Source organism: Quercus lobata, unplaced genomic scaffold (assembly GCF_001633185.2).
Source record: "Quercus lobata isolate SW786 unplaced genomic scaffold, ValleyOak3.0 Primary Assembly Scq3eQI_205, whole genome shotgun sequence".
NCBI classification, from domain to species: domain Eukaryota; kingdom Viridiplantae; phylum Streptophyta; class Magnoliopsida; order Fagales; family Fagaceae; genus Quercus; species Quercus lobata.
Window position 1 is genome coordinate 34,680 of NW_022154710.1, and position 15,516 is coordinate 50,195.

The following is a 15,516-nucleotide window of genomic DNA, read 5'->3' on the forward strand; positions in this document are numbered from 1 at the left end:
AGAGTTTCAAATATTAGTAGTTCATATAAATAAAATACACCATTTAGATTCAGTACCACATAATATATACATACATATTTCAATGATTTATCCAAAAGTTTCAAATCCTACTTTTAGAAAAGAACAGTAATTTTTTTAAATATTAGAAAGGAAGTCTCCACCTAGCCCGTGGACCTACAAGCTTACCTACAAGCTTTGCTGAGTTCAACAGAGATCTCCACACTCTAGTCTGGGCCACTTTATTGAACCTGGCTGTATGATTTTTCCATAGTGAGCCCAACAAGAGAAAGCCCACTGAATGAAAATAAATAAACCACCTGATCTTTGTCCATACTCACCGCTAGTTATCCCCTTCGATCCATTTATCCAGTTTGACTCGCTAACCTCAACCCTCTTTATAAGCCCAGATTTGCAAAAGAATAATTAACTGAGCCCAATGGGGTGTTTGCCGAGAATGTAGTGGACCTAGTGGTAGACATGCCTGGTTTGCAAACTGATATTATGGGGCTTTTGAAGGGCTGGCCCTAATGAGCCTCCAATGGAGATGCCATGAGGATCATCTCTTGGAACTGTTGGGGTTTAGGCAATTTCCTATATAGTTTGTTCCAGCCCAAAAAATGTCCCAAAGGTAAAACCATATCCATCTTAATTTCTTATGGAAACCAAAGTAACAATAAGGGAAAGGGAAATACTATGCTCACAAGGGGACTTCTGTTAACTTCAGGTCTTAGAGCATCCACATCAGTCTGTTTATAGTCTTCTAAAATAGAAAAAAGTACAAATTTTACGAATTTTGAACCAAAAATCACCCACATCAGTCCATTTAAAAACATGTAAAGTCTTCCAAAATTTTCAATGAGCTACAATACCCGTGTAAATTTACATAAGCAATGTAGCATTTATATTTAATTTTTTAATAGTTTTTTCTCTCTCCTCTCTACCTGACTATCACCTCCCTCCCTCTCAGGCGTTGTGCTCTCTCTCTTTCTCTCACAAAAAACCCACTCCATCCTTTCATCCTCAATTCTCTCTCCCTCTCTCACATCTCTCTCTCTCATTCAACCCATCCCACCAGAGTTAGGTTGGATTCGGCGTGGTAACAGTATGGTTACAGCGTGACAAGATTAGCGCGTGGCATGGTCTCAACGGTGGCGGTGTGGGATTGGGTTGATGATTGATGGCGGCAACGTGGGGAGGTCTCGATCGTGGGTTAATTTGAGTTTATGGTGTGGGTTGGTCTTGGTTTGTGCGGGTTTGCTTGGTCTAGGTTGATTTGAGTTGTGGGTTGATCTGGGTATGTGTGGAGGCGTGGAGGCATGGAGACGATGGCAGTGAGGCATGGAGACAACGCCGGTGGAGGCGTGGAGATCAGCTTCAGATTGGTTTTGATGGATTCTGAACTTTTGGTGTTGATTTTTCTTTGATTTTGGGTGGAGATCGGGTGGGTTCTAATGGAGTTTTGATCAATGTGTCTAAAGATCAATTTCTGATTTAATGGCTTTTGGTTTTCGATGATGGTGGTGATGTTGGCTGGGTGGTGATGATGGTGGTGATGGTGGCTGTGGGTCTGTGAGAGAGAGGAGCAATGAGGGAGTGAATAATGAAAAATTGTAAAATAATGAATATTTTATTGAATAAATGTGTAAAATAGATAAACTGATGTGGGTGTTCTGTAAAAGTGGATGTGTAAAATAGAAAAAGTAGGTTTTTTTGTGTAAAATAGATAGAAAATTTAAACGGATTGATGTGGATGCTCTTAGAGGTAACAAAAAAAATGTAATCAATGTAGCAACAAGTACAAAGTTATGTTATAATCTCTCTTTTGTTTATGGGCAGCAGTGTCTCCATGAAAGGCAAAAGGTTTGAACTTTGAAATGTGACTATGGAAGGGAGATTTTTTAACCAAATTATCTCACCACATATAGTTAAGCCCAAAGCATGTCCCTAATAAAGAAATTAAAACAATATCATCTTTATCTGATCCCTCTTAAGTCACCCACTTCAATTTTACCTAAAGCCAGTGTTTTTAATAGAAATATATAGAAATAAAAAAACTTAGGTCTTTAATCTTTATCCTCTCGGACCTCTCCTCGGTTAAAACCTCCCTAATCCAAACAAAATTTCCCCATCAAAACACTCGAGCCCCTACACACACGGCATTTTTTTGTCTCAAGTCTTTAGCTTTTCTGCCTCCATCATTTTGTATTAGACCGTAGCAAACAAAGCACCAAAAACACATAGCAAACAATATATGTTGCTATAGTACATATTACTGTTCACTCAATGCAAACACATGGATAAACTAAATTATTACATGATTCTCGTCCAATTACATCACTTTTAATCCTTGTCGAGTGTCCACTTTTCCTTTCTTCTTCTTAGCACAGAGACAACAGATATAAGCTGGGCTTGCTATATTGTTCTTCTTTACCTTGCTCTTTTTCTAAAGCTTTTTCCCATCTTAGTCACAGCCCTGCCTAGCAATTATTGGATTGAAGACTCTTCTTCTTCAGTGACCAATAGTATTTCTACTCCCCATTCTGTGAAATTTGATGATGGGTCATTTGTGAGAATCATACTTGCCAATGATTTAAAAGGTCATTATGCTTGTCATTGTAGCTTCTTCTGTAATCCAACGTGCGACGGCTTTCTCTTTTCCATTTTCAGTCTTTATTACGTAGATGGAAATTGATGATGCCGTAAAATCACCAATGAGCTACACGATCCTCACACGCTTGAAATAGTGACCTGTAAGAAGAAATAAGTGATCTAACAGAGAGCATCGGTGTGGTACTGGCCAAATACCCTTCGAATGTCAAGTTATAACTATTCTCAACTCTAGAGTGCTAGAGAGGGGTGAATTACGCGTACCTTGATTTGTGAGTGTATTGGGGCTTTTATAGTATAAGGTTGGCCTCTCTTCCTTGATGTAGAAGTCTTTTCCTTATAGGAATCCTCTTGAATAATCCAAAACATGATGGACAAGCCTTTTCCTTGTAGAAAGGGTCTTTCATTAACACGTTTACCTTCCGAAACTCTTCTTGTACTAGGATTCCTATTTCCTTTGGGATTCTGCCAGGATTCAGGCATGTGTAGCAAGTATTTCAAGTTAGGGTTTCTATTATGCCCTGGGCTTACCCACTGTCGGCCCATGGGCTAGGATTCGTCAGGCCCAACATAACGAAGGTTCGTCATGCCAATTTTTACCCCTTCAATTGCCCCCTTCACCCTATGGTCTGTCATGCTTGAGTGGATGGACTAATAGGGTGACGGTTCAATATTCTTGGGGTTAACGGTTTAAGGTTTCTGAGGTTAACAGTTTAAGGTTGTTGGAGTTGACGATTCTCCAAGAGGACGACGCAAACTGCGATCATTTGTTGACATGTTGTCAAACATTTATGAGGTATGACACATGTCACTTTTTGATTGGATTTTCCCCTAGATCGAAGCGTCGCTTCTTCTTCCGTGCATGTCATATATATATATATCACACTTCTCCTCTTTCATTTCTCCACTTTTCAGCCAAAACATATTGTCAGAGCGCCATCGTCAACCTTGTCAGAGAGCGATCCATCGAATAGCTATACCTGTCATCTATACAACCATCGACCTTCAGTTACTCAAACGTGGTGAGTATTATTATTATTTTTTTACAAGTCCTGCATTTGTACTTTCATTTTCCTAGACTTTTATACACTCCCGTCATCATTCCTAGATCTATCAGTCTTAGGTTTTGTCGTCACTTGTAGGCAATGTCTAGTGCATCAAGTAATCAGTCAGTAGTTTGTGACGGGGCAGATTACGAGGAAGTATACCCGTCTGGTCATAAAGACCAAGAGAGTCCAGGTGAAGAAAGGAGTCTGTCCGCCTCTTCCTTGTCCTCAACAAATAAGGATATGGAGATGGTTGAACTAGAAGATATTTCTGATGACAGCGAGGATCAACAATTGAAATTTGTCATTGGTGTTGATGGACTTAGGGAGTTCATCACGCTACCAGAGTGGACGGTGCATAAATTCACATCCGTCATCAAGGAGAAACACTTCAACACATTTAGGGTTAATTTTCAAATTCCAGACTATATTCCAATTCGTCTACACTACGTATTAGAGAAATGTTATTACAAGGGGGTAGAAGGTGTCGGAGTGTACGAACAGATGCTGAAGGCGGGACTTAGGTTTCCGATAAGTACCCTGCATAGAGAACTTCTAAAGTGTTTGGGTCTGTCCGTCACCCAGATATCCTCGAATGCCTGGAGGGTCTTCATAGCAATGGAGATTCTTTATGGTGCTATGACAGACGGTGCTAGAATGCTGACGGTGCGTGAATTCCTTCATTGCTACCATCCAGATGAAATTGACAGGTCAAGGGGAATGTATAGTTTTGCTAGTAGGAGTCTATTGTTGAAGGCCATATTTGAAACACCCGACTCAAACAGAGACTAAAAGAGTCGTTACTTCTTCTTAGAGGGTGACGGGTGGATGGGTCGTCCATGGGAGACGGAATATATGCCCGTCGACACAACCTGGGGAGTATTAAATCCATCCCGTATGCATCCATCCTAATTTGTAGATTCTTTTTATATTCGCTCAGTTGTGATTTCTCTATCTCTTTTAACCGTCCATTTCTTCTGCAGTTACACGGCGTCCATAAGTTAGCATTGAGGAGTTTAGTTTTCTCGAGAAGATTTTTTCAAAGACCAAGCCAGAGGAAAGGACTTGGGTGAAGTTGGTAAATCCAGATACCATCCATTGGTATTGTGACGGTCCTGAACCCACGCCGGAAGCCGTCAGATATGACGCCAAAATTCACAGACGTAAGTCCATCAATCTTCATCTTGCATAAAAGGCTTTAACTTTTTTAGTTGATAACTTCGTCCGTCCTTCTTTACAGAGATGGACGATGCTAAAAGGAGAGTGCTGATCAAATCACAGGCTGCAAAAAGAAAGGAGTCTGGTGATGTGGCTCCTAAGGGGACGGTTTCGTCCATTAAAAGGAAGCAGCAACTGTCCGAAGGGGACCGTCCCTATAAGCAACAAAAAGCCTCCCTAGAACTTGTTGTGGGGTTGATGGCTAAGAGTACAAAGACCGTCACCCCAGCAAAGCATGGGTTTGGCAAGGGCTTAATGAAGGCCCCGTCCATTAACCAAGAGAAGCCTCCTCCCCTCCTCCGTGACTCCTCCAAATATGCCTTGGAGAAAATTACATCTATTATCACGTTAGAGGACTATGAGGATTTAGGAAATCACTCAACGGAGGCAATGGGGGAGACAGGTCTCTTTACCATCGCACAGGTAATCATTGTCCTTCAATTTACGTTTGTCCACTCCACTTTGTTTTTGTCTAACCCTTATAACTTTTTTGTTTCAGTCCTTGATTATGGTGAAGGGCCTAATGGATTGATGCCTTAACCGTAAGACGGCTTTGGATCGTGTGCGAGCAAAGGCAGAGCAAACGGAGGATGAGCTGGGTCAACTTAACAAGTGGAAATCCACTATGGAGAAAAAGTTTGACCTTTCAGGGTAGGTGAGGAAGGAACTTGAGCAAAAAACGAATGAAGCGAGGAAGGCCCTAGAGGTCAAAGATAAGGAGATCCAAGACTTGAAGGAAAAACTCCGTCAAGCCAAGGAGGCAGCAGTCCGAGAATATCGTGACTCCAACGCCTTATTCTCCGAGCTGGGAGAATCATACCTACAAGGTTTTGATGACACGCTCTGTCAATTTAAAGAAGCCTACCCTGCCCTAGATGTGTCCATGATAAAAGTTGATGACCAAGCTCAGACGTCTGTTATGCCCGTCGCCTCAGAGAACACGGATGACCTTTTTGCTGAGGATGCAGCCCCAGGCAACGGAGAGTCAGCCTAAGCTCAGAATGTCCAAGATGTTGGCCCTAAAGAGTAAAGAGAAGACCTTTTTTTTTTTTTTTTGTATATTTGAAAATAACTTGTCATTAATTTTGTGTATTTAACAATTGTCCTTCGAGGGTTTTACCTATCATTAATTTTGTGTTTTGAACAATTGCCCTTCGAGGGTTTTACCTGTCAATGTTGTTTTATTTCTCAACTTTTATGCCTGCTTTATATATCTTTATTATTTGAATATGTATAAATCTCCGTCCTCTCCAATTGTCCATTATACAGAGAACTGACCATCTTTATGGACGTGTAATTTTAGTTTTTGGACGAACCGTCCTCCTTGAATACTTAAGTAGTTTATTCTGTCCTTCCTTGTGGACTTGGAAATTTTCACCTTATGGGATGACTCGTGCAGTTGATAGGCTTGTATCCGTCCACTTATGTTAACTTAGAACTCGTCATTATCCATCCATTTTACGGACTAGTCGTCATCCGTCTGGATTGCTCCGTCCAACTGGTGGACTTCACTATTTTTACGAGCTTAGGGTTTCATCTGTCCGGGAATACCCATCCAGTTTGTGATTTTGTTATAACCGTCATTTTTATTGACTTAAGGAGTTTCCACCTGTCAGGTATGATTCGCCTACTTAGTATACTTTATTTGTCATCCGTCCATTTTTATGGACTTTGACTATCACCCATCTAGGATGATCCATCCGTCTTGTGGATTTTGATAATAGTTTCTAATCTATAGATGGCTGTCCACTTTGGGGGCCTGATAATAAATTCACCCTATGGGTTATCCGTTTACTTTGTAGACTTGGTAAATATTTCCAACCTATGGGTGATCCGTCCACTTTTGTGGACTTTATAACATTTCCACCCTATGGGTGATCTGTCTACTTTTGTGGACTTTATAACATTTCCACCCTATGGGTGGTCTGTCCACTTTGTGGACTTGGTAAATATTTCCACCGTATGGGTGATCCGTCTACTTTGTGGGCTTGGTGAGTACTTACACCCTATGGGTGATCCGTCCACTTTGTGGAATTGGTAATCATTTGCACCCTATGGGTGGTCCATCCACTTTGTGGGCTTGGTGAGTACTTACACCCTATGGGTGATCCGTCCACTTTGTGGACTTGGTAATCATTTGCACCCTATGGGTGGTTCGTCCACTTTGTGGTATTTGTAATAATTTCCACCCTATGAGTGGTCCATCACTTTTTGGGCGTTGTTTTCTCTTGTTCACTTTTGAACTTTGTGAGAATTCAAGTAGAAAAACATGGTTGTGTCTGAATAATTCCTCTTTAAAATAAAATACGTTTGTAGGAAAAAGTACCTGCCCCCTTGGGCTTAAAAAAGCACAAAATATTGTAGCAAAAATTGTCAAAGGAAAACTAGTAATTGTAGCTAAAATTAAATAAACTGGGAAATTAGGGATCGTCGTTGCTCTTCATATTATCTCTACTGATAGTATTTTCATAGATGCTCCGTATTCCATGGGTGCTGCAGCATTTGTTCGTCCATCGTCTCGAGGTGGTAGGTGCCCTTCCTCTGAAATGATGCGATCCTGTAGGGTCCTTCCTAGTTGGGGCCGAGTTTTCCTTGTGAAGGATCTCTAGTGGTGCCCATTATCTTCTGTAATACAAGATCATCGACCAGAAAGTCCCTATGCCTAACTTTGGAGTTGTAGTGTTTCGCTATGAGATTCTGATAACATGCCAACCTTTACTCTGCTGTCGTTCTGACTTCATCCACTAGGTTGAGCTGGAGTTACATGGCCTCTTCGTTCCTATCCTTGTCGTAGTTCTCCACCCGGTAGCTTGTGAGCCCTACTTTCGCGGGAATGACAGCTTCACTTCCATATGCTAGTCGAAATGGTGTTTCTCTAGTGGGTGTTCTTGCTGTGGTCTAGTATGCCCATAAGACACTTGGTAGTTCGTCCGGCCAGATACCCTTTGCCCTTTTGAGCCGGGTCTTGATTGTCTTAAGCAAGGACCGGTTCATAACTTCGACTTGCCCATTAGCCTGTAAGTGTGTGGGTGACGAGTAGTGATTCTTGATCCCTAACTCTGAGCAGAAGTCTCTAAACGCGCTGTTGTCGAATTGCTTACCATTATCAAAGACCAGCACTCTGGGTATCCCGTACCTACATATGATATTTCTCTAGACAAAAATTCAGATGTTCTTCTCTATGATGGTGGCTAAGGTTTCTGCTTCTACCCACTTAGTGAAGTAGTCTATGCTAACTACCAGAAACTTTAGCTGTCTAATTGCCGTCGGGAATGGGCCCATGATATTTAGTTCCCATTGTGCGAACGGCCAGGGTGCCGTCATGGGTGTTAGTTCTTCGAACAATTGTCTGATGAAATTGTTGAACCTCTAACACTTGTCGCAGGACTTGACATAAGCTTGCACGTCCTTCAGCATTATAGGCCAGTAGTATCCTGCTCGGATCAACTTGTGCACTAATGATCGTGCCCTGGAGTGGTTTCCGCAGATACCTTCGTGGACTTCTCTCATTACGTAATTTGTTTTCTCGTGGCCTAAACACCTCAAGTATGGTCGAGAGAACCCTCTTTTGTATAAGACATCTTTCATCGGCACAAACTGTGATGTCTGGACCTTCAACTTTCTTGCGGCTTCCTTCTCGTCCGATAACATGCTGGTTTTCAGATAGGATATCAATGGCGTAGTCCAATTGCATTCAGAGTCTACTTCCTGCATACTCATTCCGTCATCAATAAGTGAGGAGAGTTGAACGAATGATAATACCTGTTCAGGGACAAGCATAAATTCGGGTGAGGCAGCTTTTGCTAGATGGTCGGCACATTCATTTTCTTCCCTTGGGATTTGAACGAATTTGACTTCGAGGTCGTCGATTCAGTATTTTACTACTTCTAGATACCTCTTCATTCTATCATTCTTACACTCATTGTCGCCATTGATCTAACTCGTTACAACCTGTGAGTGACAATGTATGACCATGTTTTCCGCACCTGCAGCCTTTGCGAGGTCTAGCCTTACCACCAAGGCTTCATATTTTGCCTCGTTGTTGGTTGTGGGGAAATCTAGTCGGATCATACACTGGATCTTATCTACCTAGGGTTTGGATCACTACGCCGGCTCCTTCCGTTCTTCTATTTGAAGATCTATCTGTATAAATATTCCATTGTCTCTTCTCCTCTGCCCCCTGGCCATCCAAGATGGTGAATTTGGCGATAAAGTTAGCCACTACCTACCCTTTCACAGCCGTTCACAGACGGTATTGTATGTCAAACTTGCTAAACTATTGCCCACAAAGCCATTCTTCCTGCTGCCTCTAGACTACTCATAACTTTTCTCAAGGGCCTGTCCATCAAGATAACGATGGTATATGCTTAGAAGTATGGCTTAAGTCTTTGCACTACGATTATCAACGCGAAAGCCAACTTCTCCATTTAAGGGTACCTCTCTTCTGCCCTTTGGAGTGTTCAGCTAGTAAAGTAAACTAGTTTTTGAGATCCATCTTCCTCTCTCACCAAAGCTATGCTTACAGCAGCTTGTGAAATGGCAAAATACAAGTAAAGCTCTTCTCTAGGCTTGGATGGACTGAGCAACGGTAGGAATGAAAGATATGCCTTTAAGTCGTTAAATGCTGTCTGGCATTTGTCTGTCCATTCGAATGATTTCTTTAGAGTGCGAAAGAAGGGTAGACATCTATCTGTTGCTCTTAAGATGAACCTGTTCAGGGCTGCAACTTTTCCGTTCAAACTCTGGACCTCCTTAACCGTCCTTGGTGGCTCTAACTCCATTATGGCCCGAACCTTTTCCGAGTTGACCTCTATACCTCTTTGGGACACCATGAAGCCTAAGAATTTCCCTGCTGTCACTCCGAACGCGCACTTGTTTGGGTTCAGCTTCATGTTGAACGATTGGAGCGTGTCAAAGGTCTCCCTAAGGTCATCTAGGTGATCAACTTCATGCAGATTTTTTACCAAAATGTCGTCAACATAAACTTGTACATTCCTGCCAATCTGGTGAGCAAACATTTTGTTCATTAACTTTTGGTATGTTGTCCCAGCATTTTTGAGTTCGAAAGGCATCACCTTGTAGCAGATTAATCCCTAGCTTGTAACAAGGAGGTCTTCTCTTGATTAGATTCATCCATCTTGATCTGGTTGTAGCCCAAGAAAGCGTCCATGAAACTTAGGAGCTGGTGTCTCACAGTTGAATCCACCAAGGCATCTATTCGTGGGAGCAGGTAGCTATCTTTAGGGCAAGCCTTGTTGAGGTCCATGAAATCTACACACATCCTCCAGTTTCCATTGGCCTTTTTAACCATGACGACGTTTGCCAACCAGTCGGGGTAATATACTTCCCAGATGAAATCTACCTCTAGTAATTTTCGAACTTCCTCTATTATGGCCTTGTCCTGCTCTTGGGCGAACACTTATTTCTTTTGTCAAATTGGGGGGAATGAGGGCGATACAAGTCTTGTGGACCATGACTGAGGGGTTAATTCCTGGCATGTCTTCGTGACTCCAGGCGAACACGTCTTGGTTATCTCTAAGGAAAGTCATGAGTGTTAGGCGCACCAACCAACTAGCTAGTATGCCAATTCTAGTCGTCCGTTCCAGCCGTGTGTCATCAAGGCTCACCTCTTCCAGTTCTTCAACTGGCTTTGCTAGTGCTTGTTGCTTTCCGATACACATTACTTGTTGTTGATCCTCCATTTCTAACATGGCAATATAACATTCCCGCGCTGCTATTTGATTTCCTCGCAGTTCTCCTACCCCATACTCTATCTAGAATTTAATCATCAAGTGGTATGTTGAAGTCACCGCCTTCCAGGAATTGGGAGTATGGCATTGTAGGTGGACGAGTAGTCGACTACAAGGAACGTTACCTCCTTAGTGATCTGCTGAGGATAGTCACCTACCGTTGTGCCCCTACAATCATTCTTATGTCCCCTATAGGTGGTCTAGGGTGCTTGTTCTCCCATCGTGGGGCCTACTCTTGGGGCAGATCGGTTCTTTCCTTGTTGACAAACCTCTATAGCTTCCCTTGTCTAATAAAGGCCTCAATCTGTTGTTTCAGATCGTAGTAGTTGGCTGTGTCGTGCCCGTGGTCACGGTGAAAGCGACAATACTTGCCCTTTGGCCTCTTATTGGGATCTCCCTTTAGTTTACTAGGGAATGTCAGTGCTCCTTCATCTTTGATCTGCATCAAGACTTGATCTATCAGGGCGGTTAATGGGGTGAAGTTGGTGAACTTCCTAGTGGGGGGTCTAGGGCGCCTTTCATCTCTTTGATCTCCAGCTCTAGCAATCTTTCACCCCTTATCCTATCATGTGTCCTCTTGTCTTTCCCTCTTTCTGGGTTTCTCCTCGTGGGCCAGTAATGCATCTTCAACATTCATGTATTTGGTGGCTCTGTAGAGTACATCCAACATGGTTTTTGGGTCATTCTTGTATAAAGAAAACAAAAACTTATACTTTCGTAATCCGTTAGTGAATGCAGCTACGAGTATCTTATCATCCGCTTCATCAATTGAAAGGGCCTCCTTGTTGAAACAAGTTATGTAGGACCGTAGTGTCTCGTCTTCTCGTTGCTTGATGCTTATTAAGCACGCGATGGACCTCTTGTACCTATGTCCCCCAATAAAGTGCAAGGTGAACTAGGCGCTCAACTCCTTGAAAGTATTGATGGAGCTTGGTGTTAATCTACTGAACCAAATTCTCGCAAGACCCTTCAGCATCGTCGGGAAGGCCTTACACATGATCTCGTCTGGTACCCCTTGAAGGTGCATCAAGGTCTTGAAAGTCTCTAGGTGATCGAAGGGATCCTTGACCCCGTCGTAGCTTTCAATCTAGGGCATGTGAAATTTTTGTGGTAGGGGGAATGAGTTGACGGAGGTAGTGAATGGTGAGTCGATTCTGTTTACTAGGTCATGAAGATCATTGGACACTCGTCCCTTGAAGGCATTCATCATGACCTCCATCTGTTCCTTCATAACCTGCATCTTTGCGACAATAGGTGGAAGGGCCGAATCCATGAGAGATGGAAGGCTCATGTTTTGCCGTTCTGGTCTGCTTGGGGCGCTGCTGCCCTCTGACTTCTTTTAGTCCCTTTGTTTGGCACTGGTACCTTCTTAGTTTTCCTCCTAAACGTTATGTCCTGCTTCCTTTGGCGTAGCTGCTCCTCCAGATCATGGTTTTGTTTTGTGAGACGTTCTATGCTGCCATGAGAGTTTAGACCTGCCTCTTTAATGCAGTAGATCTTGGCGGCTCGTCTCCTTGAACGTTGTTGGTGGTAGCCATTGAGCGAGTGAGTACCATGCAACTCTTATGTCAGGGAAGCGATAGTCTAGCTAAACTCCACGTTTACCACAGACGATGCCAACTGATGATGCCGTAAAATCACCAGTGAGCTACACGATCCTCGCACGCTTGAAATAGCGACTTGCAAGAAGAAAGAAGTGATCTAACAGAGGGCACTAGTGTGGTGCCTGCCAAATACCCTCTGAAAATCAAGTTAGAACTATTTTCAACTTTAGAGTGTTAGAGAGGGGTGAATTATGCGTACCTCAATTTGTGAGGGTATTGGGGCTTTTATAGTAGAAGGTTGGCCTCTCTTCCTTGATGTAGAAGTCTTTTCCTTATATGAATCCTCTTGAATAATCCAAAATGTGATGGACAAACCTTTTCCTTGTAGAAAGGGTCTTTCATTAATGCGCGTACCTTCCGGAACTCTTCTTGTACTAGGATTCCTATTTCCTTTAGGATTTTGCCAGGATTCAGGCATGTGTAGCAAGTATTTCAAGTTAGGATTTCTACTATGCCCTGGGCTTACCAACTGTCGACCCATGGGCTAGAATCCGTCAGGCCTAACATAACGAAGGTCCATCATGCCAATTTTTACCCCTTCAGAAATATTTCAAAATCTGAAGCTCCAAGGCTAGTATGGATTGCAAATCCTGAGAATCCAGTAAGCGTTAATGTGAGTTTGAAGCTCACTTCAGGAGGAGGTTTGGTGCTGAAAGATGCTGATGGAAGTACAGTGTGGTCAACAAACATCAGCAGCAAATCTGTAGCTAGCCTTAACTTAACCAAAACGTGAAACCTCATGCTCTTGGATGACAACAATGCAACAATAATCTGGCAGTCTTTTGATCACCCAACTGATACTCTGGTTCTTGGACAATAGTTAGTGGCAAGGCAGCAACTCATTAGTCAAGGTGGATTGTATTCTCTCTCTCTCAACAGCGAAGGTTTAATTGTTTTCTTATATCAATTCTAATCCTCCCCAACGCTATTATTCTACTGATCCTTTTTGGAAAGGTGAAGATCATGTCAATTTCAGTTATGGGATACTTACGAATAGAGGAATGACTCTCGTCTCTAGGACAGAGGGTTTGTATTCTTTGAATATTACCTTTTATGCTCCCTTGGGCATCTTCTTGAAGTACATGAGATTTGAGTCTGATGGACACTTGAGAACGTATGATAGTGACTGGAATGAAGAGTCTGATTTGCTGAGAGAATTCATTGGTGTCTGCGATTTTCCAATGGCTTGCGGCAAATATGGTATTTGTACAAACGACCAGTGTAGCTGTCCTCCACCCGTAAATGGAACAAATTATTTTCGGCAAACCAATAACAATGGGTACTCCCTAGTAACTCCCTTGTCTTGTGAAGATTCCGAATATCATGTTCTTTCTGTGCTAGAGAACACCACATACTTTCCCATGGATATCCCCCAGAAATAAAACCAGACCACCAACATCGAAATTTAGAGAGTTGCAAACAGGCTTGCTTGAAAGACTGTTCGTGCAAAGCTGCCATTTTTAATTCAAGCAATCGTGTGGGCAATTGCTATTTACAATCCCAAATTTTTTCACTAATGTCCACTGATGCAAGACAAAAAACTTACCTCAAAGAATACATCAAGTTGCAGAAAGTTACTCCTCCGCAGAAAAAACACTGGCTTGAAATAATATTGGGTTCCAGCTTCGCATTTGTACTGTTTCTTTTAATTGAATTATTTGTTTTTCTATTTTGGAAGAAGGAAAGTTCCAGTGAAGCAGAAGAGTATTATTTAGATCATGTATCAAGAATGCTCACAAGATATTTTTATCATGATTTGCAAGCAGTAACAAAAAAGTTCAGTAAGGAGCTTGGTAGAAGAGGATTTGGCACTGTTTTTGAAGGGACTCTAATTAATGGCGCTAAAGTTGCAGTGAAGCGTCTTGATGGTCTAAGTCAATCAAGAAATCGTTCTTAGCAAAGGTTGAGACAATTGGCAGCATTCATCATTTCAACTTGGTAAGACTAATTGGATGTTGTGCTAAGAAATCACTTATACCAATACATGTCTAATGGGTCTTTAGATGGATGGGTATTTCACAAAAATCCTGAGATGTTGCTTGATTGGCAACATAGAAAAGAAATCATCATTGACATAACAAGAGGATTAACTTATATACATGAGGAATGCAGGCATAAAATTTTTCATTTGGATATTAAACCTCAAAACATCTTTTTAGATGAGAATTTCAATGCAAAAGTCTCTGATTTTGGATTGTCTAAACTAGTTGATTGTGAAAAGAGCCAAGTTGTGACAACTATGAGGGAGACTCCTCGCTATATGGCTCCAGAATGGTTGAATTTAGTGATTACAGAAAAAGTAAATGTCTATAGCTTCGGCATAGTGCTCTTAGAAATATTGTGTGGAAGGAAAAATGTTGATCACTCTCAACTAGAGGAAGGTATGCATCTACTTGATCTTTTCAAGAAAAAAATTGAGGATGACCAATTATTGGATCTTGTTGATAAGTATAATGAAGATATGCAATTGCATGGAGAAGTGGTGAATATGATGAGGGTTGTAGTATGGTGTTTGCAAAATGATTTCACAAAGAGACCTTCTATGTGTTTAGTAAATGTGGATTTGAGAAGAAATAATCTAGGTCTGATTCAACATTTAGAACACCCTCGAAGACCTTAACCACCATGGAAATAGAAGGTCTCTTTGTGAAATCATTTTGCAAACACCATACTACAACCCTCATCATATTCACCACTTCTCCATGCAATTGCATATCTTCATTATACTTATCAACAAGATCCAATAATTGGTCATCCTCAATTTTTTTCTTGAAAAGATCAAGTAGATGCATACCTTCCTCTAGTTGAGAGTGATCAACATTTTTCCTTCCACACAATATTTCTAAGAGCACTATGCCGAAGCTATAGACATTTACTTTTTCTGTAATCACTAAATTCAACCATTCTGGAGCCATATAGCGAGGAGTCTCCCTCATAGTTGTCACAACTTGGCTCTTTTCACAATCAACTAGTTTAGACAATCCAAAATCAGAGACTTTTGCATTGAAATTCTCATCTAAAAAGATGTTTTGAGGTTTAATATCCAAATGAAAAATTTTATGCCTGCATTCCTCATGTATATAAGTTAATCCTCTTGTTATGTCAATGATGATTTCTTTTCTATGTTGCCAATCAAGCAACATCTCAGGATTTTTGTGAAATACCCATCCATCTAAAGACCCATTAGACATGTATTGGTATAAGTGATTGAATTATCAATTGATAAAAACAAGTATCACCAAAATCCAAAAGCAATAAAGGCAATAAATAACAATAAAAATCATACATATT

At 41.5% G+C, this 15,516-nt stretch overlaps 1 pseudogene; it reads left to right on the forward strand.

The window, feature by feature from the left end:
• Positions 1-13,226: 13,226 nt before the first annotated feature.
• Positions 13,227-14,845, forward strand: LOC115973035 (annotated as a pseudogene).
• Positions 14,846-15,516: the final 671 nt, after the last annotated feature.